Source organism: Typopeltis vanoorti, chromosome 15 (genome assembly GCF_054136105.1).
Source record: "Typopeltis vanoorti isolate ZY-2024b chromosome 15, IOZ_Tvanoo_1.0, whole genome shotgun sequence".
Lineage (NCBI taxonomy): Eukaryota > Metazoa > Arthropoda > Arachnida > Uropygi > Thelyphonidae > Typopeltis > Typopeltis vanoorti.
In genome coordinates, this window is record NC_143563.1 from 111,964,106 (window position 1) to 111,987,846 (window position 23,741).

General features: G+C 34.0%; 1 long non-coding RNA gene across 1 annotated transcript in view; it reads left to right on the forward strand.

Moving 5' to 3' along the window:
- The window catches only part of LOC150099079 (uncharacterized), a 235,616-nt gene that overhangs the window by 159,868 nt on the left and 52,007 nt on the right, over positions 1–23,741 (forward strand). Inside the window, exon 2 of the long non-coding RNA XR_016549453.1 lies at positions 3,075–3,292. This is a non-coding gene — a long non-coding RNA (uncharacterized LOC150099079). The remainder of the gene's footprint in view (positions 1–3,074; positions 3,293–23,741) is intronic.

Here is a 23,741-nt window from a genome sequence, read left to right on the forward strand (position 1 = left end):
GCCCTCTCCTTTGTGTAAGTCCTAAGATTAACAAAATTAGGGCCTGAATTAATGATTTTTGTGGTCAACATACAGTCAATTACTTGGTAAAGGCTGATTCCATGTAGAACGAAAACTATTCCCTATATTAGGTTGTATGTAATCAGTGGAGTATTTACAGTAAAATTTGCGGACTCCATGAGTGAAATTTCAATTTGCAACGTTCAAGCCAACATTAATCAATTATAAATGATGGTTTAAATATGACTGACGACTATTCTCTCCTTAAGCACATTCAGTAATTTAATCTGGGGCGATTTACATATCATTCTAAATAGGAAATTTAATCAACCTATTCTCGGTTTTCTCCTCAAATATGCCGGGAATACATGTGGGCTTAATTAATTTTCATTACAGATCGACTGGCCATTCACATCAGCTATGACCAATGCTAGAAACGTTCTAGTTTACTGTTTTGTAGGAAACCTTTTCAGGTGTAGAAATTTTACATTGATAAATCCTAAAGACAAGTAAACATGCAATGTGCAGAAACGTCAGTCATGAAAATGACTCAGCTACTTGATTAATGACAACTGTTTAAATCAGATTAACAAAATTAGGGCCTGAATTAATGATTTTTACTGTCAACATACAGTCAATTACTTGGTTGTATTTTTTTATAATTTTTTCTGAACAAGTATGCAGCTATCTGTGTAGATTAGGCATATAATTAGCTTTATCACCTAATTGATAAAATAAATTTATTATTTTTGTAATGCATGGATCTCATATTGGAGGCTTAATGGATTGTATACAGCAGTCAGAAAGGATTAAAACAGAATTTAATACTTCCTATATTTTGTCTCAGTAAATGAGACATCTTCAGGGATTACAAAATGTGTCATTTACTGAAACGAAATATATAAGAAGTATTAAATTATGTTTTAATCCTTTCTGAGTGCTGTATACAATCCATTATGCCTCCAATATGATGTCCTCACAGCACTTAAGCCTCTACACACGGGCAATGCATGGATGTTTGTAAAAGCCTGCTCTGGAGAAGCATGTATGACTTCTTGAATAATGTCTTAAACATTAATTCACATATATTATGTTTATGGCTATTTTTCTGACCTGTCTTCGTTTAGGAATGTCCCGTATTTAAAATACATTGGACTCTTTAAAATAAGGGACACTCCTAAACGAAGACAGGTAAAAAAAAAAAAATAAATAAAAAATAGCCGTAAAAATAATAGTTTTTAAGAGGAGTAACATGGGAATTTCCCAAAAATAATATATATATATATATATATATATATATATATATATATATATATATATATATATATATATTAATTCACTTTTTTTTTTTTCACAATTCCTCTATTCTGAAGGGAATCGGTTCTTTAGCTATCGTCAACGCTAACCGTAATCAGAATTGGCTATTTAAGCGTCTTCTCGTATACGATCAGCCAGAACACGCTTGCATTTCCTTTGACAATTAAAGGATATCTGTCAAGGAAGCAGGTATATGGTGATCGACTCCTTCGATTCCACTTTTTGTAATCCGCAGTTTTATTTTTGTTTACAAGAGGAAGGCTTGTTTCTTAGGTGTAGATATTTTACTAAATAAATTGAAACTAAGTCAGAAAGACCGCGATTTCTCTCTCGACACAATGGAAATCATTCATCGCTATATGTGGCAATGGAGAAGATGAAATGTAAGGTTAGAGTTTTCGACTTCTTCAAACTGAATGGAAGGAGACTCAAAAGCGTTATGCTGGACACTGAACTTCAAAGAAGCAACTCTCACATCAAGTAGACAGAATGAAAAGGATTACCTGTTAAAGTTACATATGAAGTTGGAGTATGGCGATCGAGATCATTTCTGGAAAAATCCGAGTTGTTCTTGCAAAGCTGCTCTGCTATCGCTAAAAGCAATATATGCACATCAGTTGAAAATGTTTTTACGAAATACGATTAGTAATCGTCACATAAAATATAAAAAGAAACCAAATCGAATTCCTTCGTAAAACCCTTTAAATGCATCTCTTGACTATTCCATCTTGCTTAAGATTCGACCTCATTACATAATTAAATTTTTTTAAAAAAATGTGCAGTTTCAATTTTATAACATTTTCATTCCCTTATAACACCATCGAACTTCTTTCATTAATAATATAAATTTTGAATTTATGAAAAAGCAGCCTTATTTAATTAAGTAATCTGGCCCCACGAGTTTAATGTATATATTAAAGTTTCGTTAATGCACGCACACCATTCGCAAAAAAACAATATTCCCTCAATTTTAAGCCTCATAAATCAATACCTTTAAGTTCGCCAAATGAAACAAACAACATAAATAAATGAATATATTTTACAGTTCTGAAGTCAACTTTGCGAATAAAGCACATACAATTGAGACAAAATTTTCATTAATAAATCAGCTTAAATGAAATTCAAATTACCCATTCCATTGCACTTGAGACAACACTCGTAATTTCTGTTCGCATTTCGATAGCATGATCACGTTTTGTGTAAAAGTACGTTTGCAAATAACACCATTTTTTTTTAACCGCTGGAGTGTCTTGGTGAAATCTGCATTAGGCTGCTAAAATAATTTCACGATAATTGAATTCCACAACGCCTGTTGATGTCTAATTTTAGCGAATACATAAGAAAATAAATAAAGAATTCTGTTATCTCAAGACAATACATTGGAGAAAACTTATCTACTTAGAACTTGGGTATTATAATTAAGAAATATTGACATCCAACGGACCTCTCGATAACATCTGTAAGCATAATAATAGAAAATGTTCTTTAAGAGTTGGGTTTTTGTATAATCCTTCTAACAATCACAGAAATGTCACTCAGGTAACGCCCAAATGAAAATGTCCGGATTTAAACGAATTCATTTAAGTAAATATAAGAAATAAAAACCTGTTTCAAAGTAGATTTTTTTTAAAGCAATGAATTTAACATAAAGCTGAACAAGTTTTATTGTTTTTGAATATTTGCCTTCATTTGTGATACTGCGCTATATTTTCACGTGATTAACAACATTATCATTTGTGTATTTGTTTTATTCTTAGCTTTTCTTCGTTTCACTGATTTGCGGGCGGCTCTTCACTCTGATCTCATATTACTGTCATCACAAGCACAGAATAGTGTAACAAGCTATTTTCACGGGGGATATCATGTAGGGTCATGTGTTTTGATTATGTGGTAGTACGTTTTCACCTAGTGAGCTGTTGCCAACGACGGACTTACACCAACTTCCATTGCAGTTCAATGACGAGGAAACAGCGAGGTAACATATTTTACTTTCTCTCTTCTATGTGAATTTCGTATGTGCAGTTTGTTTTCTTCCTTATGCAGTATAACAGTTTATTCCACAAGATGAAGGTGTATACTGGTTTATAGGGATTACAGTTTTAATTATCCATATTGTTTTATATCGGAATTTGGCTGTTTTTCTACAAAAATCGTTTTGCTTCTGAAATTCTATACTAATCCTAAAAATAAGTGTTTATAGTTTGAAATGTTTTCGACCTACTCATGTATATATTACTGATACATAAATTAATCTAGAATGGAAAAAAGCAACTGTGATTTCTATCTTTAAAAAAGGCAATAGAGATGACTCTAAAAACTATAGAGGTATCAATAAACTAAATTCCTGTTACAAAATATATAGCAGAATCTTAAATAGCAAACTAACGAAATATTCTGAAAACTTTATTTTAGAAGTACAGAATGGATTTAGAAAAGGACGATAATGTATAGACCCGGCCTTTAGCCTAAAATTAATAATAGAGAAAAGAAGAGAATACAATTTAGAAACACATATTGCATTTATTGACTTTGAAAAACCATTTGACAAAGTTAAAAGAAACATATTATTTAACATATTAAAAGAAAGACAAATACCAAATAATATCCTAAAAGCTATCACAAGTATATATGAAAATAATCAAATGCAAATAAGATTAAATCACGAGCTACCATATACAAGAGAGATAAACCAAGGGGTCCGACAGGGATGTCCCCTCTCAGCAACTCTTTTTAATATTTACTTAAATGAAATAATAATAAAATGGAATAAAAATTTACATCAAAGAATTAAACTTTCTTCTACAGTAAACTTAAACACTCTCCTCTTTGCCGACGACCAATAATAATTACAAATTCTGAAGATAAACTACAGAAAGCTATTTTAGATCTAAATGAGATAGCCAAAGATTATGGTATGATAATATCAACAGAAAAATAAAAAAATATGGCCTTTAAAGGACAAGATCCAGCAAGAACTAAGATAGTAATAGATAACAAGATCTTAGAACAGGTGAATTCATTTAACTACCTGGGATGTATGATCACATATGAAAAAGAAAAAGATATAAACGTAAAAATTGCAAAATATGTAAAAATAACAGGTGTAATTAACTCTATATTTAAACCAAACCAGACTAAAAGTATACAATACATTAGCCCCATCAGTCTTATTGTATGGAAGTGAAATCTGGACAATAAAACAAAAAGACAAACAAATATTAATAACAGCAGAAATGAAGTTTATGAGAAAAACTGCAAAGTACACTCTATTTGATCACAAAAGAAATGAAGAAAATACGGAAGAATTGAACCAAGAACTAGTAATAGAAAAAATTAAAAATTATAAACATAAATGGATGGAACACGTTCAAGGAATGAAAACAGAAAGATTACCAAAACAAGCCTTCAAGTACAAGCCATTAGGGAAAAGAAAACCAGGACGTCCTCTTAAACGATTCAATGATGACTTCTAAGGCCGGAACAGGCCATACTAGGCCTAAATCCTTGATACACATGATGATAAATTAATCTAGAATTAAAATATATTAGGCGTGTTTCAGAAGGTATATGAAAAAATATTTTTCCTCCCTTCACACTTGTCATGTAATCTGGTTCGCAGAGGTATGTCTACTTTCGTTGTGTAATGAAATTCAACGAACGTAACCTGTCACGTGATGTAAACTTATAACAATTTTATTAACCTCAGTTATTTATTTATAAATATTATTCAAAATAGAAAAAAACAAGTTATGGGTAGCTTATATGTGAAGGGATAATGTATGTTTGCGAGTAATAAGGAAAACTTGAAGTACATAAGCATAATATTAATATAAAGCAGCATGCACTGTAAAATCGAGATTAAAGAAAATAATAAACAATTCAATTGATATGCAAAAAAAAAAACGTCATCTGGAAATAGAAGCAAATAAATTAAAATTTAATTAAATGTTTAGCACCCAAACTTCGCTAATTACGAAGAAAGTATTAAAAAGAATAAATCTACGACAGTTTGATATAATCAAGTTTCAAGTAACTGGAAAAATATATCCTTGTATCAAATTCGTAAAATTAAAGTACTGCTCACTGGTACTCCCTATAGTTCACTGCGGTACACAGACTGATTTTCTCAAATGAAAAGAACGAACGATGATTAAAAAGCTCGGGAACAAATACTCATAGAAATTATATGGCATGGACTGAAATGGAAACTAAAGATCATATCAGAAACGAATGAAATCACCATGTTCCAATTACGGGAGAGTAAAAAAAACCAACATTGTATGCTTAAAACCAACAGTGTATGCGGAAAGACCATCATCATTATTATAACACCAGAGAATTCCTTATTAAAATCACATCATGTTGGTCTGCAACTTTTTAGTTAAACGGATTCGTAATTCAACCGAAATAAAACCTGCTGTTGCTGCATAAAAACTGAAATAATCTCTCGATCCAGCGGGCACACTTGCAAAACAGATTATAAAATCTGAGTTAGGTACTTAAATCTTAAATGTTCATTTTAAGCAGGCTCCACTGCTATAAATGATGCCATCACAGGAGAGAAAATTACTCATCTGATTATCTATCCAGTTATCTATCAGTGCTCCTATTACAAGAATCTTCCTTAATCCTCCTCTTTTACCTTTACGGTGTTGAGATCTTTTAATCATTTTCAATTCGAACTTGAAGGTGATTGACCTACACAGTCCTCTTAAGTATTCTTGTTTGTAAATTGAGTGTATTCTACTGGCCAGTTTGCTTATTCTGGTGACGAAATGACAAAGTTTCTGGTTGAAAAAAACTACCTCCGTATGAGATAACCCACATTCAGTCGAAAGAGACCAGATAAGGGTTCCTCACGTCATGGGCGGGAATCGAACCCAGGTCTTTCTGACCAAAGGCTTCGTCTATATCGAATGAGCTACAGAAGCTTATTACACGACTCATTATGGTAAAATAATGACTTGCTGTAAATCCTGTCCTTCTAAATTTACTACTGTCGATCCGCTACATTGATTTGATAACGGTATTCATCAGAACTCACTATTTCAGATAGAGGAGTCAAGACGGTGAGTTGCATGCTTTTCCTCTCGTCCCGAAGCCTTGAACGTTATTAGTAGCCCTGACCCGAGCTGTTGTTGATAACAATAAATGGTTATAATTGATATTTTATAATTTATATATAGGGGTTTTGCGTTCTCCATTTGGGGATTAAAAGGGGATTTATTTAAATTAATAGAACACAGAAAAAAACTTTTGACGCAAGTAATAAATTAACTATAGAACTTTGAAAACCTCGAAAAAGGAATAACTCCCAGAAAGCGTCGTTTTATGCTCCTCCACCAACCCTCTTTAGATATTGCAGTCTTATTAGATTTCGACCAAATGTTGATAAGAATATTAAGATGGATTTTGGAAATTTAACCAATGCCGGCCTGGTTGGCTGAGTGGTAAGCGTATCCGCTCTCCAGCCAAAAGGCTGCGGGTTCTAATCCCGCCGTGGATGTGTGTGATTGTCTGGAAAATACTAGTGGTAGTGTAGATGATGATGGCTCGTTGTAGTTGGTGAATTGATTGGGAGAGGGAGAGTTGCAGAGCAGTGTCCTCCCTCAATGAGCCCTTGGACTCCCTAGAGGTGTCACGTAATAATAGAAATCAGTCAAATCATATTCCTATCCCAATGGTTTTTAACAGGCCTTTAAGGCCCACAACCTTCCAAGCATGCTTGAATTTCGTAACCGAAATACGAGGATAGGATGGTCATCCCTATGCCTCTAAGTATTCCTGGCTGTAGATCCGTGTGTGTTCACGGGACCGGCTTGCGGGATGAAAAACCCCAGATAAACTGGCTGAAAAAAAACCTTCTGTCCACGCCCAAGACCGGCTAACTTGGCTATGGCTGAGGAAGGTCCTTCAGCTCCTCACGTCATCGACGGGAATCGAACATAGGACACTCCTTCCCCAGGCATATGGTTGCGAAGCGCAAAGTCACTAGGCTAACCGCGCAGACGTCAAATCATATTACAACTACTGAATTATAGGCAGACTACATTCTCCAGATTTCAATAAGTCGTATTATTCAATCGAGATTGATTAAACTTAAAATGCTGTTTTATTCGGAGCTGAAAGTTCTAAAACTTCAGACCACCTCGACCACACCAAGAAAAGGTTATTCTACAGAGTTCAACCACATTGAAAGGATTGTATAAAGGAGATATGTCTCTACATATTAGCACAAATTGCATCGTTCGATCGATTTCGAACCGTTAATATTTGATCTACTTTAATTAAACCAATAAGTCACGTGTTATAAAAAGCATTGCATTCTTGGTGAAAATGAACAATTTTCTCTCTTAACCCCACCCCCCTCCACCGACTACGAAAGATAGTGAAATCCATAACACATCAATGCCAGTAAATTTAATTATACTATGGATTAGTGGACAATGGGCTAAGAAGACATCAGCTGAAGCTTTCACAGCAGATGAAACAGAAGCAGCGGAAGACAAGTTTTTTGGTACGGTTGAAGTTCAACAGTGAATGAAAATTAATTGCGTAGCTGCTTGTGTTTTAGGACTTCGAGGAGCGATGGCCAGTACAGCTGAACAGACCAAAGAACCTATCGATAGGAGAAGCATAAGGCGGAAACAGTAATTTTTGAGACAATTAAAACTGTCTGTGGAGACGTATCTTACAGCGCTTTTGATGAACACTTTGTAATGAACTTGCCAACAACGCTAATTTCTGATTTAAGTAAATTATGCGCTTCTGCAGATGAAATGTTTTAAGCACAACAGAACTTTTTTTTTCTTGCAAGCTGAGGAGACTATGAATGGCATGTGTGTATAGGAAAACTCAGCCCAAAAGAACCGATCTTGTCTGAAGAGCTGTGTGTTATCAATTATGGAATGTAGAATCTTAGACTGAATAAATCTCATGTTTGAGCACAGTAATTTTTATGAAGTGAATAATTACTAAGTGACTTAATCTGGTGGTTGGATACAATTCAGAGGCTTATACATAATTGATATTTGACTGTTGAAGGGACTGCTGGAAGTGCAGTCATCTCTTTCTGAGTCCCTTGATCAGATTGTTTTACACAGTTGCTTTACGAAAATGTTTCTAACAGTGAGGATGGATTCTAAAATCAAATAGGATATTAGTCGACCTGAATATTGGTATAAAACCCTATCATTCAGCAGTTTCTGTGTTTTCCGTTGAAAAATTAATTTCGCTACCTAGTAATAAATTTTCAGATTTCCACTATCCTGTTCATTAGAAGTCTGAATATCCGTATACATCCACTAAGGCCGTCCGATTTGTAAGTGTTTCTAGATGCTTGATTTACAAATTTCATTCGAATCCGTATATTTTACGACTTAAATAATTTTGCTCACTGATCGAGTAAAGTCACACAACCATTCAACTGCAATGACTCGTATTATTTCAGGCTTTCATATGATATACCAGAAAACAATTATTTATCGCGATATACATGTCCGAAATAAACTGGAAATGCAATAAGGTGAAAGTTTGAATTTGTGAGAAATATTTTTATACTTATTAGTTGTAAATTTTATACTTCTTAGTCCTTAACACTGTATGTACATCTTTCAGGGGAATTTTCCCAACTGTTTATGTCTGATAATTACCAATAAAGTGAAATGCAACATCTGACCAATACCTGGTTATAAATGGCCCTCATCACCGAAACATAAATGAGATGTCACACATGTTTACAGTAACAAGTGGTAGAGAGTGGGACGGCATTTACTCTTCATCCTTCTGAGTTCCAAATTTATCTCAACAACGAAATTTAGTAAAACGTGTGAAAGTTTAAAATGTCCAAATAATGTGGCCTTTCTTCCGTTAAGTCTGTAACTCTCTAAGAGATTAGATCTATATTCATCGATCTGTATCTGAATTGAATAGTGGATTCTTCCCATCATGCTTCCTCCTCTTAACACGTAGCATTCTCCAACTTATTCCTTTTAATGACAAACGAAACCATCCAGTCCCTCTCACACGCATCTAGTTCCATGTTAGTTGTATGCATAGACACATCCATGGTTCATCCCACCCTACAAAATAAGGCTCGAACAGAATATAACTATTTCTTCTTGTCAAAATGAAGCCACAAACATACACAATTCCAATGCGGAAGGTATAATAAATACCAGAAATGAATGATGGAAAGAGGGGGTTGCATTCCACACAGTTTTTGCACAAAAGAATGCAAAAATATACATGGGTTAGATATTCATGCAGATAGGCTGCATACCAACTGTACGCTTCAGTTAAACATTGGTGAGCTACTATTAATGTTACTATTAAAATTAATATTAATAGATAAACAATATTATTAATAGATAATATTAATATATAAAATAAAAAAATATAAACGGTTCGGTGATAAGTATTTTTAGCTGATAACCCTCCCTTAATATGTTTTATATTGAAAATTAACAGGGTTCTAATTAGGTTTAGCATGCTTAGTCAAGCAACTTACATCGAAGTGTGTGATAACCTTACTAAACCATACAAGGTTCAGAACAATACAAATCATACCTTCACCTTCTGATTCTATCCTCTTAAAATTTCAAGTTTTGGATTGACACAGATGTAAGTAAATACAACACAACCTAAGTGTTCCTTCTTCTTCCATTAAAGTGCATATAGGAAAAAAACAACTGAAAGAAAATTTGCAACAAGTTGTAAATGCTGCCATCTATCATACCATGAAATAAAAAGCAAAAAATCATTATTGATATGCTTAGCCGTTTCACGTTACTTGTAGCATACGTGAATTACCTATTTCTTTTAAAAAAAGTAAAGCAGTACGATAAGTATGTGGCATCTCGAAGTCTGTGGTTTATTGATGCTCGTGTCGTTTAAATGATTATTAAATAAAAGACTTTTCTGGTTAAGGTTTCATTTGTCTATTGCACAGCGTTAAATGCAAGGCAGTATGTTAGGTATTTTTACTGATAAAGAACGTATTCCCTAAGATATTGGGAAAGAGATTTTGAAAACATTGATAAGAAAATATTTCCACAATCAGGATATTGACCTGAGACCTTGGAGTAAAAATGTATTTTTGAATGACATTTTTTTCAATACTAATTTAATCCACGTACAGTTGGAACACACATGACTGTGTAGAAAATTTGGCTGTGGGTCAGACATTTCACGAGCTCTGTTCTAGCATGGACCTCTTTTAGACCACTTTTAACCTCCAGAAAGTACGATGGTCTCATACCGGGTGATGAAAAGCACTTACATATAATCACATACAATAGACCGCCATTGTCAGCTGGATCGATTAATCTTTGTTTCTAACTATTCGAGGAAGGTAAAGCAACTTGGTGTATAATACAGTTCTGTTTTATATTCATATACATATGAACAAATATATTCCGTAGATTAGCTGGATTAGACCTCCTCTCGGGTTGGAAATATTAGGGTTTGAAACTCATTTATGATGATGATGAGGAACCTTATTTTAATCAACTATTAAGTTATCCCGTCTCATACGGAAGTGCAGGTGTTTTTTCCCCAGAAATTTGGATTTTTAGTCGCAAAGTTTTTTTTTAGTCTCAAAATTTGGGTTTTTAGTCTCCTAGTTTTAATCAAAACTAGGAGACCAGTCCTGCGAACACATAAATCTAAAAGCACAAAATATTTGTCATTGTGGATGCAGCAGAGGAGTGGCGTGACGATGGCATTAATTCGCCATGACTCCTAATCGGAGGAGTATAGCTGTCGTAAGGGACGGATGGGTTGAACAAGAAAAAAAAACGTGCACTGAAAACTTCGGAGTGGGACTGTAACTGAATCTCCGTTATATGAAAGTGTGTGATTAGTATATAATATACTACCCCTTTCCTAAAATAAACTACAAAACGGTTGTGTTGAGAAAGGGTAGACCCTCACTGTTTTTGGAGATATGAGGGAGACTGTTCCGATGAACAGCGGTCGGGGAAATGAAAGAAGAGAGCAAAATGGTCGGTGTAGTTTAAGTTCAACTGCGAATGTGAAACACGTTTTGCCAGATTTCCTGAACTAGAAAGAAGAGAGCAGTCAAGTTCAGGAAATGCCTATTCTCTGTGCATTCCTTGTGTATTCAAGGCGAACATAAAGATATTCTAAAAAGGAAGCAGAACAAACTGGGCGATCGTCTGAAAGACTGGAATGCACAGAAAATATGCATTTCCTGAACTTGACTGCTCTCTTCTGTACTGAGCTAAATAGTTCTGTGAAGTTTTGGGAGGGGAAAAAACATCTCGATTAAGTGTTCAGATGATTTACAATATACGCGGTTGATAGATATTCAGTGGTGAAATAACACGCTGAGCAATAAAGCTGAGAAAGTGATATTTATGATAGCTTCATGGAGAGGTTGGAAATTTGAATAACAACCTCTCCATTGGAAAGATTGGAGAGGTTGTTATTCAAAGTAGAAAAATCTCTTGTCTAGAAAGCTGGTTGTTACCAAAGCAAGCCCAGGATAAGATGTTTTCTATTTTTTGGTTTGTTTAGTAGAATTGAATTTAGCAAGCATCAAATTATTACCGTTTAGATTCTGTCATATGTTAATATCTGCTTAAATATATTCATGTCTAGAATGCTATTTGTTTGTGTGAAATGGTGTTAAACAAGTGCTTCTTCAAACCTTTCATATTTTACTGAAGCATAGAGCAGCAGTGAGTGTAGTTTCGCCTATTGCTAGTTGACTTGAGAGGGCGAAAAGTTTGACCGTGCCTAATGGCTATTCTAAGAGGATACAGCCCATCGTTCAGCATCATGAAGAATCTGCAACATATACATAACTTTCTACTCCGTTGGATTTAAAATCGTTTTTTTATACCGAGTGCAATGAAATAATCCTCACTGCGAACAAAGCTAGTCGCAATTGAGAATATAGCTTATGGTCGACGCTGGCAAGAAAATCGAACAGTGATGCACACCAGACAGTGTGTGTGTGTGGGGGGGGGGTAAACAGAGACGTAAAAATGGAGCGGACGGAAGAATAAAAGGATGAGTTGGAAATAATTCCTTGTAAGAAATATGGTAAAATATACGGAATGGATTTTGTCTTCTCCTCATATGTATTCACGTTCCTATTGAGAAATGTATACACCTTCATTCGTTTATTGGAAGTTTGGTTTTTGAGCGAAGATTAAATGAAAGCTATTCTTTGAGTGAAACTGCCAGTTGTCGAGTGAAAAAATTGGAACATATACGTTATTTCCTGTTTCAATACCGGGCAACTGAGTTTTATAAAGAAAACTGTTAAGTTTTGGGTAAGCAGTAACTGAATATGCTAGTATAAAGCATATGCTGAAGTCGGAGGTGAGAGTTGTCATTTATTTGTGAGCAAGGAAATATTGCTGTTGTTTCCCTTAGTGGATTTATGGACTGAAACTTGTGTCTTCATTTCCCAGAGCAAGATTGCCAAGTTTCTGTGAATGTATGAACTTCCGAATAAAATGTTACCTTATGCTTTTAAAGATATCTTGCATCCAATATTTAAAAGATTGATTGCGTAAAAAAGTCAATATTGTTTATATATAATTTTTTTTTGTTTTTATGTTGTGTTTAAACGCACACTTTGGTAATCATATATATAAAAATAAAACTTAGTTTTCATGTATATAGCATAGTGAAACACCAAATACATAAAACCTGAAGGAACCTGTAAAACGTGGGGGAGAAATTATACATATAAAGAACCTCTAAAAAATTAACATCACACGTAATGATAAACAAGAATATAGCATCTCCTTGTCGAGATGCTAACAGGGCAAGCCAGACGTCTCAACAGTCTCTCTCCCTTCGCGACGAATTTTATCCGATATATATATATATATATATACATACTGTATATACATATAGGTGATGTGTGTGTGTCACATATGGAAATATACGTACACAATTGTACTGAACTATGCAGGACGCACTTGTTGAATGATCCAGTCCACTACAGACTAAAACTGGAAGATACATTTCTGGTCATGCAATTAACTGTCATGTGTTATTGCATTTATTGGTATTATGACCAATGTCATTCCTGGCGTTTGAGTTATACTCATTTCGAAATACGAACTAGCATGACCACAACATTTTTGAAAGATTATTTAGGAGTTAAGAAAATGCTTGAGAGGATTTTCAGTAAGATTCTCTAATAATACTGATGAACGAACTTGACCCTGAAAAAGTAGTGACATATTAGAATGATATCATCATGTATTTCTGGCATTCAGAAAAAAATGCTCCTTTTTCTCAAAATGACAGACTCAGAGTCTTGCTTTGGCACTACAAAATATTAAAATAAAGCTTATCCAGTTAGAGGAATCCATTAGTAGTTGTATGTGCGGTTGTAGTGCTAATAAAACTGCTAACTAAATTTATATTATAGATGTCGGTGAAGCCATGATCAAAGGGCATTAATAGGTTTGTCAAAATGTTTGCGTTCCATATAACTCCATAGCCTCTTAATCAATGAATACTTGGCCTCACTCGCAAGAATTCAGCTGTTGTTGCTAAGAGGAGAAGGCACATACTAGTTAGTGAAAATGGACTTCAAGAAGGTAATATTTCCGTCTAATGGTTATTAAACTTTGCTCACTGTTCCCATAATATTATCCAGGTTATCCACAAGAGAACGAGGCGGCTCTTTTTAATCCGTAATCATTCATAAGCGTGACAGCAACGAAGCGAATATGAATTAGCGGCAAGTTTTTGAATAGAGTCTATACAATTCTTTACGTTAGACACTTACGAATTTTGCCTTGTTCGACCTGAAGATCCTAAATTGTGGCGGAGCTCTCCATTTCATTTGGAAATAACAAACGCTAACTAACAAAAATAGCTTACTTGTTAACCAGTATCTTATAGTTAAGTTTTATTCATACAAGATAGCAGTCTAATGAAGCTAGATTTAAATTGGGATTTAAATTGCGAACAAGGTAAAACAGATGTTTTAGAATTGTAGAATCATTTTCAAGAAACTTACCTTTCATTGTTAATGAGCAGATATGCAATCACGAACAAGTCAATAGTTAGTACTTTTATACATATATATAAAATTATATCATACGTTGTGTAGTATTTTAGAAATCCTATAAGAATACATTTTCAAAGAATCATGATTATTTATAAAGTATTAATGGTTGTTTAAGTGTATATTAAAAAGCCCAAACAACGCTTGATGTTTTGTAAAGTATAACGTACAAGAAAAGGATATTTTTATACAAAGAGCACTGACTTTACACTGGATTATGAACAGCAGATTCCCTTAGGATAATACGTTTGCTAAAATCCATTATTCCTCTCTACACTCATCCTTATTAATTATGACCGTCTCAAATGCCACTTTCTGGAAATGTGAGATTCACTCAGGGGAAAATCATATACAAAGCAATGGTATCGAAGTCAACTCTGGTTCTATCTTAACTCCGCATATGATAATTTGTTGCAACACAAAAGGGAATCTTTTCTTTTAGCGGGATTATTTCTATTGTAAGTTATCCTGAAAGTTTCATCTTGGTAATACACACTTTCTAAGATAAACGAGGGCTGGAGTCATGCAATAAAGGCAGATGAATAATCATGAGAGAGCGTTTGTATGAAAATATGTGTTTACAGCAGTGAGTTGATCTCCGATAATATTGTTCAATGCACATTGAACAATATTATCGGAGATCCAGGAGGTTGAAATATTTGACGTTCTTTCGATAGAACATTTCTGCCCTTTCAATATTCATTACAAAAGAATGCATAACAAACTCCCTTGGATAAAATACACGAGGAGTTGATGCGAAAATTTCGGTATAATTTCAGGATTTTTTTCGTTCAGTAGTAAGTCAGCTGGTCGCTGATTATTAAACGAAGTACTCGTGTAGGACAGAGCTTGTGACCGTGGGATTTTTTTTATTCCAAATTATTTAGCTATTTTCTTTAAAGGAACAGTAACTTGAGTCTGGAGATTATTACATATATACCTCAATTAATTTTACTAATTTCAGCAGTATGATGACGTAGTCATCAAACCAGTCAAAAAAAAAAAAAACTATTATCCAATGACACACTTCACACAAAAGAATTGCCATATTACAAAAGTTATTCAAATTGTGTCATATGTTTGAATATGCGATGCAACAAAGCACAATCAGAATAACATCCTTCAAAACGAACCTGCCGAAATATTTTTTCAATGGAACAAAAAAACAGAACAGAACATTCAGCTGTAACAGTTAGCCTAAATATTGGCTTCTTCATTCTTGGTGTACTCTGGCTTTTGTGTATTTTGTCTCATAAAGGCAAATTTCAAAGGAACACTTCCATCTCACTCTTCGAAAATCACGAGTCCAGTTTAGCAATAAAATATCAAATAAACATGAGCTCGTGAGAGTTCGATGAGCAAAGAAAATCGATGCTATAAGAAGGGATCCAGATGAAAATTTAGAAATTTCGTAGTCTTCAAGGAAGAATATAATTCTGTTCATGAATTTTAATGTTTCAACTGATATTCTTAGTATTGGAGTCACAGAGGTAGAACTCACCAGAAACACTTCTTTATCTGATTGGCCACAACCTTTTAATTTCTGCTTATGAATTAAAGACCCAATAGTGTTATCTTATCCAATGGGATCAATACAAGCAGGCCTTCCATTAAAACATATCACAATATTTCACAAAATGATTAGATTTTCAGATATATGACGGCTCTCTTCTCTCTACTTATGAAAAGCAACTCAAGTGTTTCATTTTCTTTCACAACTTGATTATTTGTCTACACGAAACCTCACATCCGATTTATCTTCCCTTTTGCGCATATTCCACAGCATTTGATCTACTTTCGGTTGTCTGTAAGCACATGAAGTTGATAATAAATCTTCATCACGATGAGCACTTTTAATCAACTCACTGTTTTGCTTGAAAATTGTACTCCATATTGTATAAAAAAAATGCATAATTCATATTTTGGATATTTAATTTTCATGCACAATTCTTAATGTAAATTAATCTGTTCGCATTCAACCAATTAATAACGTGTCATACCTGAACCCTGTAGAACCCGATGCTCGATTCTTAGGAAAGTAAAGATTGACTGCGTTTTCTTGGTAGCGTAATTAAATTCTAACAGAAATTTGATAAAGGTAAAACGAAGACATTTAAATTACTTACACAAAAATGTAGGCCAGAAAAAATGATAAAATTCAGTGAAGGTGCGAAATTTCATCAGAACAATCCTGCTATAGATGCTTATACACGGTGACAATGCTCTCATAATGTTCTCATATTATTGGGAAACTTGTGTAAAAAGGAAGATAAAAAGCCGACAATCCAGTTTTTATTAAAGCAATAATGGAGAAATTAGTTTGTTGAAAATCAAGCATTTACTCCAGCACGCCACTTCATAGGGTGTATGAGAGGGATCTGTTCCTTTATTTCCCTTTGTAACATGCAAGTAAACAAGTGTTCAAAGCGAAAATGACGACGAATCGAGCACTTGGGAGTACTTCGAGTTAAAGTACGACGAACGCTCAAGGGAGCTGCGACTACCAAAGTCCAACAGAATGAGTCTCGTTAACTGGAATTCCAATCCCATCTGCACCATCATTATCAGAGGATCCTTCTTACTGCTAATAAGAAAAGCTTGTACACCGCACATTAGACTGTGAGAATTGCTACAATAGTGAAAAATGAGCTAGTAACAAGAACACAATGGGACAGGGGAAGATTTACTGCTTTAAAGCACTGGAAATCTCATACCGATTCGAATTAGTAACAAACGAAATAGTTTGTTGTTCGCAAAATCATTCAGAAATGACACGAAACTGGGTGTTTTTTTTTTTCACTTGAAGTGTCTTTATTTTTAATATTCTTTTTATTCTGCATCGGTAACATATCTACAGCCGTAGAAACAACGTGAATGGATCAAAGCCTTAATGCAAACATAACAATAATCCTTCGCCATGTTAGCTTCTTCATCGACCAGTTAAGATAAACTCACTGTTTCATTTATATTGCCACTTTTTCTGAAATGATTTCGCTGCTTTACCTACAATTCCTTCACAGATAAGCAAGGAGAACATGCTGACAACGTCTTCAACCTTTTACAATATATTAAAGTCCTTTTCACTTTAGTCAAGTGTAAGTACTATTTACTGCTTGTATTACGGTAATTAAGATTGTCATGCAGAATTCATACAGTGGATATTCTAGTGTAAAATAACATTCCACGCTACCTCCTTAGATATTTACACGTTTATATTATTCATAAAATGGATCCGTAATTCTTCTTGAATGGTTTAACGTTAAAAAATAAGAGCGAAAAGGATGACGAATCGAGCACTTGGGAGTACTTCGAGTTAAAGTACGACGAACGCTCAAGGGAGCTGCGACTACCAAAGTCCAACAGAATGAGTCTCGTTGACTGGAATTCCAATCCCATCTGCACCATCATTATCAGAGGATCCTTCTTACTGCTACTGCTTACTGCCTCCAAATCGATCATTGGTAATGAATATTCGGTATGAATATTTTAACACTAAAAAAAGTATTAAAATATTCATTACCCTCAACTTTTTATGGCAGGAAAACAAACCTAATGAGAAAAAATAGTCTGATCAAAGAATAATTATTTTTCTAAAGTAGCGTTGATAATATGTTTCAAATAATCGTAAAATTTTTAGCTGATTATTTGTTTTAAAGGATCTGTTCTGAAGATTCAAATTTTACACACCGCTATTTAACTGAGCACGGTTTTTTCTTGTTCAAAAAGCTAATATTTGTATATTGAAATCATTTCTGTATTTAGAAGTTCCATTTTTGTTCATGTATATGTATCCAATGATGTTTATCGTAGTTGACTACATCTTCTTGCATTCTTCATCCTGTTGAGTTATTGGTCTTTGTTTACACCGATCTTCCAAAACTGGTACTATAATATGAAGTTTTAGACTTATATGATCTTATGATTAAACAAGTTTCTAATAATCTGGTTAAATTGTGTCATTTGTGCTATTAACTGACACGTTCTTACCTGTCATCTTCCTCAAATATTATCCGAAATGCAGAGTCCTGTTCCTCCAAGTAATCTCTTCAATCCGCTCGTACGGAGTTCCGTTTCCATCAGCAATTCCTTTATGCAAAATGTCAATTTGGAACTGGAAAACCTGTCAATAATTTTCTCAAATCAAATGTTGCAATTTCTGGAAACATTTGTAATGAATTTTGCATTATAATGTTTAATTTTTACAAATTATTTCTGAGCTTAAAATGCACAAACGTTCATTCTAGAAAATAGATAATACTTACTCTGCAATTATAAGGTACCTGGGGGATGAATCAGAATTGAATGCCCGTAGCAATAAATTGTTAGGCTGAACACGCGAGTATACAATGACACGTTACTCAGCTATTGTGACTTTAAACTAGAGTACAGCCATTTCACAATATGAACAAAATAAGATTCTCTTTATAAACCTCCTTTGCGAATATTGGAACATTTGACACGTTTTATTCATTAAACAGTTTACGAATTCTTTCTCATTATTCTTGTATATAAATATCATGACTTTCGGCGAAATATCAAAACTATTTCCAGTGGAAAATAACGGAACAAACGCAGATTAACTGTCATTTACCGGATGTATCATTTAATTTTAATGAAATAAAACTTAAAATCTCAGTATCATTCAATCTAAGTGGTTTATGTTTTTAATTACTAAAGACCCAAAATGCTTAATTTCGGCAATGTGAAATTACACTGAAATAATGTAGGATCGAGTATGCACTTCGCCAATGTGGGATTATGTTCTATTAAGAGAGGATATGCAATTCATTTAACAGCGATAATTGTGTTCGTTATTTTTCGTACACATTTAATTACAAGCTCTAATGTCGACTAATCCTTTTCCCTCTTTACGTGCATCGTGAAATTAACAACATTCCTGCAAATTCACAAGGTTTGCCCTTTACAGATAAATGAGATGTTGCAGCAGCTCCATTTCCAACGAGTCCTGGCATGACATTCGGGATTATTTCGTGAGCTAATATCCTCCTTATCTGAGGGCAGCTCCATGTCCAACGACATTCTTAAATGCAAAGTAACGTCAGCTCGGAGGCGAAAAAAAAATTTTTTTTTTGGTGGGAGGGGGGGGGGGGTAGAGTTCGTCAGGAGAAAGAGGGAAAAGGTCGCAATAATTCTCTTTACCCAAAGTCGGATTCTTATTATCATGGCTCAGGATGATTCCCGGCGTGTTTTCCTCTGTTCATTTGGTAGCCTGACAAGTAGCTTTCTTTTCGAGTATTTAGAAGCAATGCTGTCGATATTGTGATTGGCTCGTTTTTGAGCAAACGCATCCCGGAATATTGCTGTACTAGCTTTTATATTGTACATTCCAATTAAAAACAATAGCCTGATTTTTTTTTCCTGAAAAAAATTCTGATAAAGGAAATTTACTTTTATTTTTCCATATACATGGAAGAAATGTTCGACAGGGTTGCTTAATAATATCGACCCACTCTGCGATGTATGTCGAGTTTTGTAGAAGAAGAAATGAGTTTCTGAGTGGGCATCTTCTCTTCTTGAGATACAGATTAACATCATGTGGTAAAAGCAATTACAAAAGGTTAATCCGTCGGGATTAACCCAACGAAAAATCATCATGCCTACAGATTGTGCTGATAAGACATGCAAAACTATATTTCGATGGCCTCAGCTGTCGTCAGACTAACCTCATACAATTGAAAGATTGGTCAGAAGGATGGGGATCAAAGTGTAATGTGATGAAATGTAAATGTGACAAATGAAGAAAGCAGTTTCATATTGATAAATACTAAACATTAGGATTTGGATATTTTCGTTCACAATGAATTCCTACTCAGGAGTTATTGCCATGTCAACAAAAGTTGACAAGATTGTAGTGTTCTTTGGAATCCGGAGAGTTCGCCGAGAAACAATTATCGAAAAAGTCAATTTGCCGAATAAATAATTCATTGAACAACAGTTAATCTAAAACACAATTCATCGAAACGCAATTGACCGAAAAATCACAATTCGTCGAAAATACAGTTCACCGAAAAAAGAATTAAAGATATGTGGAGTGAAGATATGCATGCACTTTTTTTTGTTTGTTTGTTTTGTTTTGAATTGTTTTGACAGATTTTTTCGGAGCGATATAAACGATCGTTAACTAGCTATACTGTTGCAGTGTGTGATATCCAAGCATATTTACATGTGGAAAGACATTGAACTTCTGGTAACATTTTATAAAACCACATTAACTGGTAAACTCCAAAACAGAAAAATCTCCTTTAAGAAACACCTTTTTATACACTGACACCTTTTTTAAAGGTGTCAATATATAAAAAATGCTCATTCATTCTAAACTCAATGAATGAAACTGCGCTGAAAAGGGCTTCAGCATTCTACTTTTATCAAGGCTGATAAAAACATCAGCCAAGGGCCTTTATCAGGGCGTTTCACCTGAAGGTGAGTTAACTTGTCTCACACGAGAACCAAAGGATTTTTTCATCCCTTAAACTTGGATTTTTCTTGCCGAAAAATAAACGAACCGCATAGAAAAAGACACACAGAGATATTAAAGGCCAGCTGCTTCAGCCTTAATTCAAAACAACTCAACCCAATCCTATTTTCTTTTAGCGCTGTGTTATCTAACTGTGGTTGATCACTGGCATCATTCAGAAGTTCGAATGCGACTTCCAACTGCTGCTCATTTAAATATCACAATAACAACAGATGAGAATACTTCACAAAGCTTTGTAATTTTTTTTCCTTTTCTGATTATTTATTCATCACTTCTATTTTATTATTTTTCGAGAGAACATTAAATAATATTAAAAAATAAGTGCATCGATCACCTCCTCAAAACCCAGAAATGTACCCACCTGTATACTCATCAGAATTCTCACTTTATTAACTTCAATTACTTGCCTACGAAGACCTTTGTGAGACAAGGGCATATGGCACTTCTTATCGTTCGGGAAGAACAGAAAAAAAGAGTAAATAAGCGAAACATGAATGTAAAATATTAAGAAATTATTTCTTTTTTAAGTTTTTCAATATTTTAATATGAATTCCTATATATTTTATTAACATACTCTGAGAAATCCTTTAATTCAAAGGATTAATTAATATAATATTATGAACAACAGATATATTATTATTAGTAGTAGTAGAATTAGTACTAATAATGATTAATGCTATTCCCTTCATCGTCCTAAAGCTAATAATTGGTGAGAGAATTGTTACTTTAATAAGAAATAATTATAGAACAATATGGTTTCTTATTGTCTTTCGTGTCCGATAACTGTTTGATGTCCGTATTATTTTGTGTTCGTGGAACTTTGAGAAAAGAGTCAGCCATCTCCGTATTTCACCTGCTAACTCACGCTCAGTTGAAGAGGACTGATAAAAATTATGCTCATCGTATATGGGATTCCAACCCGGTCTTTCTAATTAAAGGGCTTCGTTTATACGGACAGAACTTCGCAGGCCCTATTCGGAGTTACAAAAAAACAACTTGTCGAAATCATGTATTACAATAACTCTCTGACATAGCGTAATTCGCAGAAGTCGCCAGTACAAGAATCTACAAAGAAGTTTCGAAATAATATTAGTAATTCTGCTCTGGCTTGATTTTAACTTAATTGAAAATTTCCAGTTAAGTCTACCTAGTGTTGATATGACAAAATTTAGTAGAACGAAATTTTTTCCGTACAGATAAATCGCTATCTGCACAATGAAGCAATATGTACACTTACATAAAATGTTATAAAAATGCAAACAAATAATTACTACCTTTCATTCACCATTTCATATTGAGTAATGTTAGGTATTGTTACCAAACGTTTTTAAACAGTAGTTTGCAAGAAATATGACTTTTCTATGAATTATGAATTATTGATTGAAAATGTTAAGTGAATTGTTTTTTCGATGAATTGCATTAAGACGAATTGTCTTTTCGACGAATTCCCATTCGTCAAATTGTCGTTCGATGAATTGTTTATTCGGCGAATTGCTTTTTGGATGAATTGTGTTTCGGTGAACTTTTATCTAACCGTGTTATTTTCATCAAAAAGAATTTTCAACAAAAGAATTTTTTCATCTCATTCATCATTTAAATGAGAATAAGTTATGCTCTTAAATCGTTCCAACCAAATATTGAATCATCACCTAACTGTTTCCATTATTTTTTAATGGCTGTTGAGATAAACAAATATCAGAAAACATTCGTTCACGGCACGGACGGATTGCATCATAGTGTAGTTAACTTTAATTTGATAAAAATTAACAGGAGAAACTGTCCAACCGAACTCATTGCACAGAATGTACAACATAAGTGTCCAAATTCTGTTACATTTGCCTACTTAAGGGTGTACTAAGCTATGTAATATATATTGTGAAAACAACAAAAGGTATGATAATAAGGAATGAACTTAAATAAAAAAAATTTACGATTCTGATAATTTATCACAGTCCTCTTCCTTTCGGGAGAAAAGGTGTTTCGAAAAAGTGTCCGATTTGATCCACTTCGAAATGGCAAACTGAGATGATTCATCAACAAGTATTTGCTTCCAAGAAATCTTAAGCTTTCTATAAATTTTCGAGTTTTAGAAAAATCGATTTAAGAACGGCCTTTGATTATTCCTTGTTTGCTCTACCTTGCCATATTTCCTTCTTCTATTCATATCTTAATGTAATGACTGCCTACATAAACATGTAATTAAATGGTCAACAAAATGAAGGATCGCGTGATCCAGCTATTGGCGTCCGTACATGCTTTCGAATTTTTTTTTCTTACCCCGTAGAATTGGGTTTGTTCTTAAGTATGGTGCCGTTCATATCTGATTACTCAAGAGCTCATCCGTATTAGTAGTGAGAACAGCATATAGTTCCTTGTCCTGTAGTAAGCACTAATAAACAGTTCGAAAGTACAATGGCAAGTGCACACACTTGGCCAATATTCTACTCAACAAGTGAAAAAAAAGCAAACAAGCAAATCAAGTAGCTGTCAACAGATCAATCTAAACCTTAGAAAGGTTAATCATATGATTAAAGAGTGCCCTGCTTCCAATATCCCCCCCCCCCATTTATGGTAATAAGGAAGAAAGTGTTTTCTGATGTTCACATTCCACCAGAATCTCTCTACAGCAGTGTGTAATGAATTACGTTCTGAGTTTAGGCTTAGAATAATAAACAGTTGTATTTAAAAGTCGAAGTTAATATTTTACTTTCTTAACGTGCACTGCATGCTGATGGCTTTTAAAAGGTCAGTCTGTTTTGAAGCATGACGAGTATTATCAGCTCCAACAATTTAGTGCCATTCACGTAATTATGGATGACGCAAGAGAACTTTGCAGTTTACTAAGGTGAAATGATGCTGCTGTAT